At 43.8% G+C, this 15,441-nt stretch overlaps 1 protein-coding gene across 6 annotated transcripts in view; it reads left to right on the top strand.

Moving 5' to 3' along the window:
- TSPAN4 (tetraspanin 4) overlaps positions 1-15,441 on the top strand; it is a 511,237-nt gene that overhangs the window by 44,830 nt on the left and 450,966 nt on the right. The gene's annotated exons all lie outside the window — the stretch shown is intronic.

The following is a 15,441-nucleotide window of genomic DNA, read 5'->3' as shown; positions in this document are numbered from 1 at the left end:
GAAGCTCCCTGGAGAACAGCTGGAAAATAAAAGTAGTAAATAAATGCAGGCCTCCAGGCCTCTTGACCTGTTGCTTGGAACTCTCTTCCCAGGTCACACTCCACACTGGCTATTCAACCCCCCCCCCCATATTTTCCATGTTTTCCCTAAACTCTTATAAATGCCTCCAGTTTGTATGGAGGATAGAGAGGTGTGTGTGAATGGGTATAGTTTTAGAAATTAGTCTACTGTACCAAGGTATCATTTACATTCATTGCTCCACCCATTTTGCCTTTGATGCTGCCCGCCACTGGCATGTGGCCCTCAGAAGTTTGCCCAGAAGAGAATGTGGCCCTTGGGTTAAAAATGAATGAAAACATATCATCTCTGCCTTGGTTGTTTGGAGGCAATTTTTTTTACCACAAGTGACTAGGTGAGTGGCTTCTTAGAAACTGGATTTAGGAGTAGAGCAGACTTACCAGGAAAGCAGCCATCTAGGACAGGCTGCTGAGGGGCACAATGGTAGACCATTGCAGAGTTATGACACAACTTAACAGTTTTCTATTACTAGAGCCAACTGATTGCATGGGACTGGTTGTTTTTTTTCATTTCCTCTAGGTGGAAACTGCTCCTGCAGTTGAAAGTTTATGGGCCCAGAGGGAAATATGGTCACCAATACATGGGAAATGCTGTTGGAACGTTGTCATAGTAGAGATGGCAGCAGGAACTGGAGGGAGAGAGGATGTGTGTTCTCATTGCTCACTGGAAGAGCAAGCTTCACAAAGCTTACGGTGCTTTGCAAGTTTATTAAAACACACAAACTCACGCATAGAACCGATCTTCCTGCTCTTAAGAAAACCCGTGCCTCTCTGAGAATACATTTGAAAGACAACCATTTCTACTGGTTGCAGTTCTGAAGCAAAGTACTAAACAATCTGAGACAAGCAAATAATACCATCCTGTATAACTTGCATCCAGGCCAAGCAGGCAGAATATACTTGGTCTGTTATTCCTGGTTTGTGCATAAGGCTTGGAGTGACACCACAGATGCACGCACATTCCTCTGTGACTTGGGCATGTGTGAAACAGTCAGAGCTTTAATAGCAACCTCCTCAAGCATAGTCTTTTCCATGGAGGCAGTTCACACATTCGGCTGCAACTTATCAAGTGATGTGAGATGCTGAGTGACGGGCTTACACAGGTGAATCGGCTCACAGTTTCTGTCAGGGGTGCACTATCTATAAATAATTCATAAGAGCGCACTACCCCAAAGTAATTTGGATTTTTTAAAAAAGTCAGTGCTTGTGAGTTGGTTGCAAGTTCTTCCTTTAGACATGTACTAAGGAGAGGGGGATTTATCTATTTTTTTAAGAAGAGGTGTTTTGGTTCATAAAAAAAAATTATATAATCTTACTTTTTCATTTTACTTCTTTTAGCACTAATCCCCAAACCTTGTGAAAAAGGCTCAGCAAGTGGGTTCAGCTGAATTGTGGTATGTCAGCAACCCACAGAACCGACCCACACATTCCCTGCTCTTTTTGCCAGCCCAGCAGGTCTTCCTGCCCCTCCTTCACACCGCCCCCTCCCTTGCATCACTGCTCGCTCCCCCCTCTCCAGCTGACTGCCTTGAAAACTTCAGTAGCAGCACCCCTTGCAAGAAATCATTTGCTACTTGGGGCTGGTGTAAAGTTGCACAATCTATAAAGCTGTAGCTGTAGTTCAGAGGAATATAGGCTTTGCGATATGTCTGGCACCCGAACGTTCTGCCAGCGTATCTGATGTGTCCTGGCAGTGCCTCTCTCACGGTGGTGGCAATGCAACAAGGTGTAGCCCTCGGTGTTACTTGAGTTCCTCACCCTAAGAAATGCATATAGCAGAAATTCATGAGGCTAGTCCTTTAATGCCTGTGGACTTTAAATCCACATGAAGCAGTGTCTGCTCCTCAACCTTGAGCCCGTGTCCTTCTGCATCTCTCTGTATTCCTGAACAGAGAGATCAGATGTGAGATGCAAAGCAAACCAGTCCCCCTTGAGGCTTAGGGCGACGTTGATGGTCAGAAGGAAGCAGGGTCACTTAACATTTTCCTCGTGTACCAAACTACCCGCCCTGAAGGCTGCTAGTCAATCAATGGTATGTGATAACTTGCTTGAATCATTACTGAATTTCAGTAACTGAGAAGCAAGGAGGCAGGTAATCATAGTCCCACCTCCACATCATCTGGAAGGAAGGACTACACCTTTTTATAGCCTTTTTGTGTGTGTAACTACTTTCTACTTGGGGTGGAGCCACAGTAATTCTTCCTTACCAATGCTCCAAAACCAGTGTGCAGTTCCACACATGTGGAATAATTGCCTCATGTGCATAATTGTGTGTGCAGGATTGTAGCCCAAATGCAGGAAGCGCAGGAGCTCCTCTTCAGCTGCTGGATTTGTATTTGTTTTCTAGCCGCAGTAAAACAACTGTAACTCGTGACAAACTGCAGCTTATTTTCCTTCTGTCATGTGCTCGCTTCTTTCCAGGGTGCTGCTCTGGCACAAATATAGCAAGGCTGCAGTAATGATTTGACTTGCATTGGGTGGAGGCTGTTGAACCTCACAGCAAGGCATACATCTTTTCCTCGTTTCCATGCGCTTAATGCAGGCAGCATTTCCTTGCCCTTGGTTCCACCATTAGGCACTTTAACAAAAGCACATTGCCCTAACCTTGTGGGACATGGAAGTCCAATTTTTCATGGTGCTGGCAGGCCCTTCACATTCTCCCTCTCTCTGTCTCCATTCCCCCCCCCATCTCCCTCCCCTCCTCCAAGGTTTCCTTTTTTCCTACAAAACTGCAAGGGTGGATTGGGAAGCTATTTCTTGCAAGCTCTGGTCACACTGTGAAGATTTCAAGTCTGCCCTCCATGTTTCTGTCTCCCTGATGGTTCGCCTTGAAATTCTTGGCTTTTTGGCCTCAGCTGGGTCTTCTGCTTGTCTTTCTTCTCTTTCCTTTTTATTTTTTTTAGCTGCTTTCAAGGCAGATCACATGAGAAATTCAGTGCCTCGCAGTTGGCAGATTTTAAAAAAAGAAAAAGCTGGGAGGAAAGATGATCAGCGACTATTTGTCTTTCAGAATGTCTTGACAGTGGTATTTCCTCAGTGGGGTTTATGCTCTTTTAAAACGATGTGGAGGAAGGATGGAAGACATCTTGGGGGGCCCTTGTTAACAGGGCTGCTGAACAAGAGTGTGGAATATTGATGTGGCTGGAAGGTTAACGCATAATCACAGATAAACTGGAGGACTGCTTTGGCCTGGATGTGTTTGCGCACTCATGGCTCTCCCTCACTGCTTATGTAGATGCAGAAGTGCCAAGGTTATGACTGCCTAGTAGGCTTACATCTCTTTCCTTTGGTGTAAAAAACCACAGTACTCAAAAGTGCACCGCTTCTTATTCCTTGACTCTCAAGGGTCATTATCTAGGACAGGGGGAATCTTTTTGGCTCCACAGGCCAGATCCTTACCAGAATTGGTCCATTGGGCCAAATCTGACAGGCGGACATCATTACCTGACATCACAGTGATATTGGTTGCAAAGTGTTTTGACGTTTCAGCGTTGAGAGGTACTGCTATAATCAAGTCTCCCCCCCCCCCCATTTCAGCAGAGAATTCCATGCAAAACTGTACCTGAATCAGGAAGGGGTTTGCATTGAGTCCTGCCAAACTGCCAGAATTTGATGGTCACCCTACCATCTGAGGAGACGTGCAAATAGCTTCTCTTTCTGAGCAGGCATGGCAGTGGCTGATGTAGGTGTCATTCCAACTCTGCAGTTCTATGATTCTACACATGGGGGGTATGCCTGCACCATTTAAGAGCTACTGTCTCTTTTTCTGCTCTTTTACACGTGGCAGCCATTATACTACACTCCCATGTTGGCTATTTCGTTCCTGGTGCTGATGACAGTTCCTCAGATTTCCAAATGTGCCTACTGGTCCCAAAAGGTTGGTGGACTCTACAATACACTGGTTTTCTTTAAGTAAAGAGTTGAAGTTATGAGTAATAGCTTATCACCTGATTGCTTAAAGCAGGGTCTGCTCCAATAATCTATAAGATGGGTGATGTGATCTGATTTCTGGAACAAAGACACATGTGGATGGGGGATGGTTATGCTACTAAAATGCGCTGTGTGTGTGTGTACATACAGCATAGGGAAGCTATTTTGCAAAGCTGTTTCCATTTAGACATTTTCTTGAAAGTTTTTTTTTAATAGAAATAATATTTGTTGGCTGTGATCTCCAAAGATGTCATTTGGGAGCTTCAAGTATAAAAGATTTACTCTCTGCGTCTTTTGTTGAGCTGTTCATGGTCTGTCCCACATATTTTCTCAGAGATGGCAAAGTACCAGCTTTATTCTAAAGTTTCTCTGGTCTATTATTTCATTTTCAGCTTTCTTCAATTGTAAACTAATTGAGTGTTTCAAAGGCATTAGACTGACAGCCCTCAAGAGATGCAAGCTTTATAATTCCACCATAGAAGCTTAGTATGGGCAGGAACCAAACAAACTTGCCAGTGTGGTTCTTTTGAAAGTGTTCAGAAATTAACTTAAGGGGTATTTGCACTGGTGCCAGTTCCCAGTTTCTTGTGCTTCCACTTTGAATAATGAAACTGGAGTGGGAGGATTTTATTTTATTTTAAAGGAGAAATGACAAATAGAGGAATCCTATGTGGGCATGTCTTCTTGCATTATTAGCACAGAGCCTGCTTGTCAACCTGAGTGGCCATCAGTAGAGCTTACAAGGTGTGGGCTTTGGTATGAAGTTTGGGAGCTCAGAATGAAAGCCTCAGTGAAGTGAACATTACAAGACACTTCCCCCACCCCCAAATTCTTTCCAGGCTCAGATTTTCATCTGAGCTGGAGAGGGCAGGGGAAATCGGCTCATCTGCCACCCCCAACTTCCTGTCCCTTTCAAAATCTGGTCTCCGTCAGAGAGAAATGAGAAAAGCACATACACACTTGGGGTAATACACACAAGGATCTCTCTCTTCTCTCCTCCTCCTTTTCAATTTGCACATCTCTTAAAGTCACTTCTATGGGCAAAGCAGTTTTAAGTGTGTCTGTCAAACATATGTGCAAAACCTGAGGAAACCCAAGACCCTAGCTCAGCACTTACCCAACTTGGTGCCCTCAAGATGTTGAGCTACAACTCTTATCTTCCCTCACAATTGGCTATGTTGGCTGGGACTGATGTCAGTTGTTGATTAACCATCCCTGGAGGGCCACAGGTCTGCAATCCCTACCATAGAGGGACCACTCCTGTGTACGGTGGGGCCATCCTTTCTTTAAAAGAATTTGCTTAGAGGTGCCAAATAAGGGACAGTTGTTGGTATGCCTTCAGTTTTAAAAACCGCAGATCCTCTTAAGGCATAAAAATATAAACTGTCCTATAGGTTTATAGGATGGAATTGATAAATCAATAAAACTGCTATGAACTTCACCGATTTTGATATTTTATTTGTTGATTTTTAAAAATTTGCATAATTCCCACCCACCCCACCAAAACAATCCCACTGAAGCGGGGCTGGCTCACCCATGAGGCAAAGTGAGGCAACTGCCTCGGGTGGCAGAATCCACAGGGGCAGCAGATCTGGCATCCCAAGGATTCAGCACTCGGGACACTCCTTGGAGGCTGTGCCTGCCTCCTCCTCAACATTCCCCTTAGTGCAGCCCCTCTGCCCTGTGTGGTAGGTGTGTGTACACCATTTTGTGGTTTGCCTCAGGTGTCAAAATGGTTTGGGCTGCCCTGCACTGGAGTAGCTTTGACATATCACGTCAACTTGTTGAATATACTCCTGAGACTCCTTTTTGGTTTATGACAAAATTTCCTCCCTTAACACTTCTTCATTAACTTCTGCAGCCTATTCTGCCACTTCCTATGGAAGGCCTCCACACTGATACTTTCTATTTTACTCAGTTCTTTGTTATGTTTGTGTTCTGCCCATAAGCTTGGAGCAAAGGACTTCTAGGCAGTATCCACCCTGAGCAGATCCTGAGCTGCTGAAGTCCAGAGATGAAACTGCATCAGATTCACTTTTCTTGGTCTCTGGGCTCTGGGGAGGGTGGGTGTCCTAGTTAAGCCCTTGACTGATGTTGTTGGAGGTGGTTTTCTTCTTGCATAATGATGCCATCCCAGTTGTTGTGCAAGAAGGTTTGGAGCCGGGTGTCAACTGTTATTGCTTCTAAAGCAGGCATCTGTGAGACCTGTGGTAGGCATCTCCAAGTTCCCACTCTCTCTAAGTTGTCAATGTTTAAATGACATTTCCATTTAAGTTTAAATGGTGGTTGTCTTGACAAAGGAAAGTAGTTCCAAAGAGAGTGTTAATGCAGCACCGCAGGCTAGAGAAAAGAAAATATTCTTTGTTCTAAATGAGCTCCCAAGTAAATCTGTCTTCTCTAATGTATGCAGGGGAGAGGAAATATCTTTGTTCTAAATGAACTCCTGAGTGGAGCTGCTTTCTCCTAATGTATCGTGTTCAGTGGCTACTTCAATAAATGACAGTGGCTTGTTTTGATTTAACCCTGGTAAACAAATGCTCTTGTGCCTGGCACTTCATCTTCTTGAGGTTGGTCTTTTTGCAGCAAGGACTGGTGATGAGATTTTCTTTACCCAATCATTTTGAGATGGTGCAAATATCATGGACCCTGTGAGGAGGTATCTCTAAATTGTTCCACACATGGCAGCTGAAACCACACAGCAAGCCCTTCTACTGCAGCGATTTACCAAGTGGACTAGACTAGCAATGCTACCATTAAGGGTCCAAAGCTACGTATAACGTGACATGGCCACCCGGAAAATGTTCCGTGATTTTGCACAGGTACTGCATCCTAAGAATTAGGAACATAGAGAGCAGGCCATTGGTCCATGTAGTTCAATATTGTCTGCACTGGCTGGCAGTGACCCTCCAGGGTTTCAAGCGGAGGTTTTCCCCCAGCCCTACCTGGAGATGCCAAAGGAATCTGGGACCTTCTGCATGCAGAGCATGTGCTGTGGCCCTTCCCACAAAGCATATGTTGTGCAATAGCATCTAACATTTGAATTATTGAATACGCGCATGTAGTAGTTGTAACATGTCAGATCCTAGCTGCAAGACATGTGTGAACAATATGCACAGATATACCTCATTGGGCATGTGGCCAGCAGTGGTGGGTTAGGGGACTGTAGTGGTGCAAGCTACCCTCATCTATTTCTGTTTATGTATCAGATTGAGACGTCTTGTGATTTCATACAGTTATGGCTGCTTAATGGTGACCAAATTTTAATTTGCCATTAGCTTTTCTGGAGACAAGAGATGAAGACATTCTCCCCAGGTTTGCTGCTTTGATGTCTCTGTGGGGATCTTTCTCAGCTGCAGGGCATCTTATCTGTTGACTCAAGATTCTCTTGGCCCCACAATTGTCATGGCAGGTTGCTCTTCGTTTCTTCTCTCTTTCCCCTCCCCTTGGTCATTTGCATTGGATGCTTTGGTTCCCAGTTGGGTTGTCTGACTTTTCTGTACTTGCTGAGCTTAAATCAGCTGTGGGTGTTTGTTTTCCCTCTATCTGCAGCCAAAGGCTTTTACTCCTCAACACTTGTTTGCTTACATTCAGCCTCCTGCAATCAGTGATGCAAAAGTACAACCTGGATCTTTTAATACATGTGACAGATCTTCTTTTTTAAGCAACATTTCTCATGTCTTTCACCTTCCCCCAACGGTTGTGAGCAGTATATTTCCATCTCTTAATCCATTTGAACTGGTGGGGAAAATGCTATGTTTGTTGCTGTTAATGTTAATGTTGGCATTCACTCTCAGGGTTGGCGCTTACTGGTGCCACAATGTGTTAAGGGGCCTTTGGGTGATCAGTGCTGCCATTTTTTATCTTCTGGGTATCCTGGTCCCACACAGCAGGACTTCCCCAGCTTCCTCAGGATTCTCCCTCACCTGTCATTTACAGCCGCCGCCAGTAGGCTATAGGAGAGGGAGTAGGGTGGGCTTTCCATGCCTCTCCATTGGCTCTGCTGAAATTGGCTCCTTCCCTCTCTGATTTTTTCCCATTCCAGTTGATCATTGTAAAAAAATCTGTAACTAAGAAATGGTCTCTTGAGTTTGCTTTTCATTACCTCACTCCCAGCTCCTTTTGTGCTGTGTCTTTTTAGGTGACTAAGCCCAAAGGTAGGGGTTCGGTCTTATCATTTGACATTTGATAAGCCGCTCTGTGGGCCTTTTGCAGCTGAGGAGCAGGATATCAATGTTTTATGTAAAATACAAATTACTGCTTGCCTTTAGAGTGTTGTGCAACAGTACAGGGGGTCTGAGATGTGCTCCTCATTCTGGTGTGGCTCAAAAAGATCAGAAGCAGCAAGTCTTGTCTCTCTAATATGACCTGTGGCAAGGAGGCAAGCTGCCCAGGAGCCCATTAAAAGCTTGGAGACACCCATAAGAAAGACTTAGGCCCAGCACAGCTGTGCTGGTTGAGGCTGATAGTTGTAGGGCACTGGTTTAGACGCCATTATTGGCCTGGGTCAAATGTGTATGGAGGAGAGAGCACAGTTATAATGACGGATTTCTCTCATCTAGAATTAGGTCTCTGTCACTCAGTAACTCTGGATTTTTCTTTCTTGTGTGCTTGCTCCAAGTATCTGAATCTGTATTGTGCATCTGGAAAGGAATTCTGAGCACAGCCCTTTCTCTGACTCACTTTGGGCTTGCTGCACTTTTCTACAAAGCCAAAGGTGGCTGGCTTTGTTGTTCCTTTCTCCCTATCCTGCCGAACGACAGGTGTCTTCTTTGTACTGTTGCCCTGTGAGATGTAAGGGGAGTTGTCAAAAGGAAACGGATTCCTCATCCCGCCATACTTTTCTGGCATCATTTTTGTTTTGCACAGGGGTTCTTGTCTTGGGGCAGCTTGAAAAAGAAAGACAAACCTTCACAGAGATGTCAAGTGTTGGCTTCCATTGGCCAGGTCTCCTGTTGCCCATGGGAACTTCCTTTGAATCTCTGCAGCAAAGAGAATCACAGCTTCAGGGAAAGTTGGAATCCCAAACCCAGCCCTTGAGTAAATTCTATAAATCTACTTATACCTGCTTCCTTTACATAATTCTTTTTTTTTAATGGGGTGTGTGTGGAATGGGCCTCTGCATGGCACTGATAGCATGCATCCTGGTCACAAAAATCTCTTCTCAGTTCTCTGGCTTTTTCTCTTTTTCACCAGGCACTGCCTACATGTTTCCTCTATAATCTTAAAAAACTAGAAACTCTCCCTCCCCACCACAATAAATGCTGATAACCTGCCAGTTAGCAACTGATGTGCTGGCTCACTGGGCCCTGCCCCGTTTGCTCCTTGAGGAGGGAGGAAGTGAGGAAGCCAGGTATAGTTGCAGCTTCTCAGCATTCAGGAGGCAAATTGGCACAGATGCTGCTTTTCCCTTAAGGGTGACAAAAGAGGTGTATGGCCTGTCACACTGACGCTGCAGTGGAGGTGATGTAGTATGGCTCTGGGAATATGTGCTTGCTAGGGGAAGCATGAAGATACATAGTGCTGGCTGAGTAGTTAAAAACACTTGGTTGCTGCTTGTTCTTATAATAAATGGTAGTCTTTGGTTCTCTCACCCGCTGAAGGATACACTTTGACCAAATAGGGCTAAAGAAACAAAAGTAGTTGAATAGGGCACTGTTCTAGGTGGGTGGGGAGCAGGGAAAGACATCAGCTCACAAAAGTGGCAAACCACAGAGGTACCAAAATAGAAGAAGTCGTGCATACATGTGTCTGTGTCTGTGATTTATTCTGGTGTGCTAGTTTGAGCCAGAGGAGTTCTTCATCAAAGGATATAATTTGGTTTATGTAAGTTACTATTAGAGGCTTGCTCACATCTCGGATATCATTTGTAGAGTCAACTGTGTGGTCTGCCTCTTTTGTTTATTTGCGTGAACCTGGTGCTGACCGCATCATTTTCTCCATATATCACCGATGATGGAAACTGGCACAGCAGCTGGATGCAAAGTGCAATTTCTGCCTGAGAGGAGCATGTCTTATCAGCATTTGATCACAAAGCTGTTTTGGAAGAAATTGCTTGCATGGTCTGCCTTCTCCCCCCAAAAGTGCAGAGGCTCAGCAGAAGGAGGAGGTGTTGATATCTTGAGGAAAACAATTCTGCAGTCAAATAATGCTTTTCCTTTGTCACATTTTTGTTTTCCTTTACTTTGCTTTCACCACTGGTTTCATTGGATGTCCTTCCTCTGGCTCATCTGCCTGACTATGGGCACTCATTGTTCTCTCTCTTCTGCCAAACATAAACAGGAATGCAGGTAGCCATGTTCTTCTGTGGAAGGTTGTGGTTTTATTGGCAGCAGAAGGCATGAGATTGGTAGTACCAAAGCTATAATGCTAGCTAGCTTTATAGCTGTGATCTTCTTAGACAGACTCCTCTGAAAAACAGCTTTTGAATGCATTATGTGCAGCTGACCATGGAGTTTTGTCACTTACAAGATGAAAACTGTGTGCTGTTGCCATGAGAGTATAGGTGCTGCTGCTGCTGTTCAAAATAATGCTAGCACTCAGAATGGATGGCATTGGTGTCTTCAGGGTGTGACAAAGAGCAAGATCAGATACGTTCTACAGAAATGTTTCTGCATTTCCAGTCCACCAAGGATTTAAACAAGGGCCTGGACTCTGAGTAATGAGAATGTTGATAAGTAGTAATGACAAAAACTGAGCACTTGGGGACTTGAAAATGTGCCTTAACAGCAAAGTCTGGTTACCTGTTAAAATGACATGAGTTAAGAAAAACTTGCAGATGTTTTCGATTGTGTAAACCTAGGAAGGAACAAGGAAGCCCTGCTTATTGTCACTGGAAGTTCTGCTCTGTCTCCTTCAGCTTCCTTCTCCTACTCTGACATAAAAGCATATGGAGAGCCTGCTGGACCAGACCAGTGGCCCATCTATCCCAACATCTTGTGGGAAGCCTGCAAGCAGAACATGAGCGTGACAGTACGCTCCTCTTCTGTAGTTTCCAGCAACTGGTATTCAGAGGCCTCGGAGAGTGGAGGTAGAACATGGCCATCATGGCTAGTAGTAGCCATTGACAGCCTTGTCTCATCCTCTTTTAAAGCTATCTAGGTTGGTGGCCATCACTGCTTCCTGTGGGGGCTTTGTTCCATAGCTTAACTATGTGCTGCATGAAAAAGTTTTTTCTTTTGTGTGTCTTGAATCTTCCAGCATTTGGCTGTATTGGATTTCCACAAGTTCTAGTGTTCTGAGAGAGGGAGAAGAACTTTCTCCCCTATCTCCATGCCATGCATAATTGTATAAACTCTTGTGCTTAGCTTACCTTTTTGATAAACTAAGATGCTCCAAATGCTGCAAACATTCCCTCTAGATGGATTGTTCCACCCCCTTGATCATTTTGGTTGCTCTTTTCTAAATCTTTCTCAACTCTATAATATCCTTTTTGAGGTGTGGTGACCAGAACAGTACACAGTATTCCAAATGTGGTCACTCATAGGTCCCCACACTCCTGCTGGCATTCTACCTGCATAATTGTTTTTGTAGTTTAAGTTACTTCAAGGGCAGAGTGGTTCTCCTTGTCCTGCTGCCAAATTTGTCTTGACACTTTGCCAGCTGGGGCTCCCTGTAGCTCATAGATTGGGCTCCCCATGCTGGGTTGCTATGCCTGGCTAGTTCTTCCCAGAGGCTGTAAGAAGCCAATGAGGTCGGGAGAGCTGTGGCTGAAATTTGGTTTAGTCCCCTGGGAATAGGGAGTGAACAATGGATGTTGATTAAGCGGAGAGTGGGCAGTGGCTGGTGAGTCAACCGACAGCAGACTCCTTGTGGGGTGGGCCTTCCTTCCTTCCTGAGAACAGAGTCCAGTTTAAAAGCTTTCAATAATGCTACTAAAAGAAGCTAACTACCTGGCAGTGATGTTGTTTCTCACACAGTTCCAAAGCTGTCTTCACAGTTGTAAGCATTGGAGGGTGTTTTGTTAATTAATTAATCAATTAATTAATTAAAGCTCTGTTTGATTCTTGTATGTGCTCTGCCTTGACTTGTGAATTACTTCCGCAAGGCCATTCACATATGCAGTGCCCTGTGGCCTGCCAAGGCTCCTTCCCTTCAGTCCCCATGAGACCAGCAATTCTGAAAGAAAAGGATCACAAGCCTGTAATAAACCTGAGCTTAAACTTCTTGCTGAATTAGAGTTTATATTATGTTAATATTCTTAGTCATAAAGTGTTTCATAAGAACCAGGAATGAATTAAGGGTTTTATTTTTGTGTGTGTTAAGTTTTAATGCTTTGAGTAGGAAGACCGGTCAGCCCCCAATGAAGATATTGAGAGTGTTCTCTGAACTTCAGGGAGCCTGAGAGCTTTCTTGGAACAGAAGTACCTCCCCTGTCTAAAAGTGAGGAATGCTGCCACCAGTCCTTCTTTTTCCTCTGAGGGCAACTCTCAAGGCTATAAGTAATTAAGTAATTAATGTTGGTTAGAGAGATGAGGAAGGATTCAGCCCAAGGAGCAGGGTACTCTGGTTTCCTCCAGTTCTCGCTAGACATGAATGTGTAGCAAAGGGATCTAGACAGAGTGGGAAGAACACACATCAAATCCTAGCAGCCAGTTTTAAGAGAGTTTTATTAAGAATAAGGTTTAAGAGAGTCAATATGAAAGGCAGAATGGCGCATGAAAGGCAACAGGCTTGAAATGTTTATCTATCCTTAGGCAACTACTTATAAATAGGCTTTGGGTCTCCTCATGAGTAGCATCCTGGACAGTCAGATGAATAATAAGGGATAGTGAGGGACAAAACAATGATGGCAACATTCCACTTTTAAGGGCTCTTGACCCAGGTGATTGGCAGGTGACTCTGAGCAGCCAGTGATAGGGAAAATGTTGTTACCTCTTTTTTGCACGTTGGAAAGTGAGGCTACTGCATCATTTATTATGATTTGTTATTATTTTATTTATTTATTGTTTTATTTATTTCCCGCCCTTCACTCTAAGTTCCAGGGAGGGTTACAACAACTTAAAATACAACATTTAAAACTGTCTTGGAAATGGCTGTTGGAGTTGCCCAACTTCCTTGCCAGACAGAAAACTCCACAGGCTGTGAATTGAGACTTGGCAGAAATTATCATAAAGGGGAGAGGCCAGAACCCTTCCCACAAATGTGACTTACCAGCCTAGAACTTAGAACAGTGGTTGCCCATTGAACTTGAAGAACAACTTGACTGCATGTTCTCTGAATGCTCTGCGCTGAGACAGGATTCAAGCTTGCCTGTATGCTTGAGTGCCTGTGTGTGACTCTCTCTGGGTGTATTCACTCAGGCATGATGGAACACAGTTTCCAGAACAGGAAATTATCTGTGAGTGTGGTTAGTAGATCTTTTTTGGAAGACTATCCTCATTTTGAGTAAATATGCTAGGCAAGACCAGATACTGACATAGTACCTGGAGGTGATCTGGTTGGTTAGGATGCCTTTTTACCTGCTTAAACATTAACTCAATATGGTTGATCTGGGAAGTCCTACTCCATAAGATGCTTCCAGATTCTAACTTCAGTAGCTGAGTCTTGTGCAGCAGTAGCTTGTGATTTTGATTGTGGTGTAAAGGTTATGGGTTAAAAGGGGGATTTATCAATTTTGTGGGGGCATCTGTAAATTTGCAGGTGATCTTTTGCTGAAATATCTGTTGAATAGAAGATGAACCTGTGAAAGGAAAAAGAGTTACTTTTGCTCCCATTTGTTTTTCTTCCTTTCTTGTTGGCAATTTTACCTGGGTAGTGGTCTGAGGAATTGCTTTAAGAAAACCAACACATCACACTTTACTTTCTGTTCAAAGCAATGCAAATGCTGTCTTTGCTGTGTTTTGGCTGTGGGCACTTAACATTGTTGATGTTCTTGCACACCACACCAGTCTCTGAGTGGTGTGAGATTCCAGGGGTTCCAGATGCTTACCCAGGGATCGTGTTTCCTTTTTAGGAATGAGGCACAGTGGAGACTGTGGTGTCTTTATGATATATTTACACATATATACAACCTGAGCCTACAATAGAGGGGTTCACAGCATCAACACCCCAAAGGTGTATGGTTTTTTCCTATAACCGCTGCCTTGTATTCAAGCAGAAATTAAACATTGCTCTCAAGGGCTGCTTTACTTCTAGGTTACATCACTGCAAAAAACTCTACTCCAGACTCTGGCTTTTTCTGTTGAGGGAGGGGCCCCCACCCATTGCTGTTTCATACTGAGCCCCTTAATCCCCCTTAATGGCTCATCACCCAGGTGATCACCTCACCAAGAGGCTAGCTTGGATATTCCAATAATTAAATTCTAACACTTGCTGTATCCAGGGATTAGAAGGATCTGGCACCCAGTTTAGCACCCCAAACTCATAACAGTATTATGAAAACAAGACTCGAGGTGCTTTGCAATGTTCTTCAAACTATTGATTGTAATCTGGATATGCACTTTGATGTTTTTGCTCCTGTTTTAAAATGTCTTTTTTTTTTTTTTTTACTTCTGTGTCTAAAGTAGGTGGGAGAAGGTAGACAATTATGAGAAGAATCATTGCTTTGAAAGCAGAAAGTATCTTTGTTTAGACTGGGGTGGGGGCAAATGTGCTCCTTCAGACCCCTCTGTCTGGCTCTTGGGGATTCTGTCTAGGCCATTTGTCTTGTTCACCCTGATTTTCTTTCTCCTTGAGTGCTTTTGCTTTGCTGTAACGTATCTTTGAACTGCAATGGTGCCTCTTGCTTCCCTGGATAGAGGTGAGTGTGTATAAAACTCAGGCTTTTGCATATCTGGTATGTAGCCTAATACTCTGACTAGAAGTGTCTCTCCGAGATTTCAGACTGGGGACATTCCCAGTTATACCTAATCCTCAGGTTCTCCTGGGACCTTCTGCATTTAAAGCAGATGCGGTACTGCTGATCTGCACCCATCCCCTAATGTAGAGCTGCCTCAGTGAAGATGATGGAAATTGTTTCTCAGTAAGCATCAATAGGACTGCAGGTTGTGCCAATTAGCCAGGTAGCTTGTGAGAGTTTCTACTATAATGCACAAGATAAAAAGTGTAAAATAACCACTATCATTTTAATCAGCCGTTCATTATCTCATATGTCAATCAGGGATTCTAGGAAGAAAGGTTTTGTCTCATTCAACAAACATGTTATCAGCCATGGTTACTGTTTAGTATTTGGAACTGTTGTTTCTACTGCAGTTCTTAAAAAACGGATAGATCTATATGCACTACAAAAATGAATTTTATTTCCCTTGCATTCAGCTCTTGCAGAGGTACATTTCTCATTTTAATAACATTTTAAAACTGCCTGGCTTAAGGATTTTCACTTGAAAGATCTGCTGAAAATCCTTGCTTACATGGAAAATCTATTACATGAAGATATGATCTAAAATTTCATCAAACTCTTAAGATTTATTGTATCTCATCTGACTCGAGGCATGAG

This window comes from Podarcis liolepis, assembly GCF_965112155.1.
Source record: "Podarcis liolepis genome assembly, chromosome: 1".
NCBI classification, from domain to species: domain Eukaryota; kingdom Metazoa; phylum Chordata; class Lepidosauria; order Squamata; family Lacertidae; genus Podarcis; species Podarcis liolepis.
Note: the sequence above shows the minus strand (reverse complement) of the source record. Positions and strands in the feature narration are given on the sequence as shown.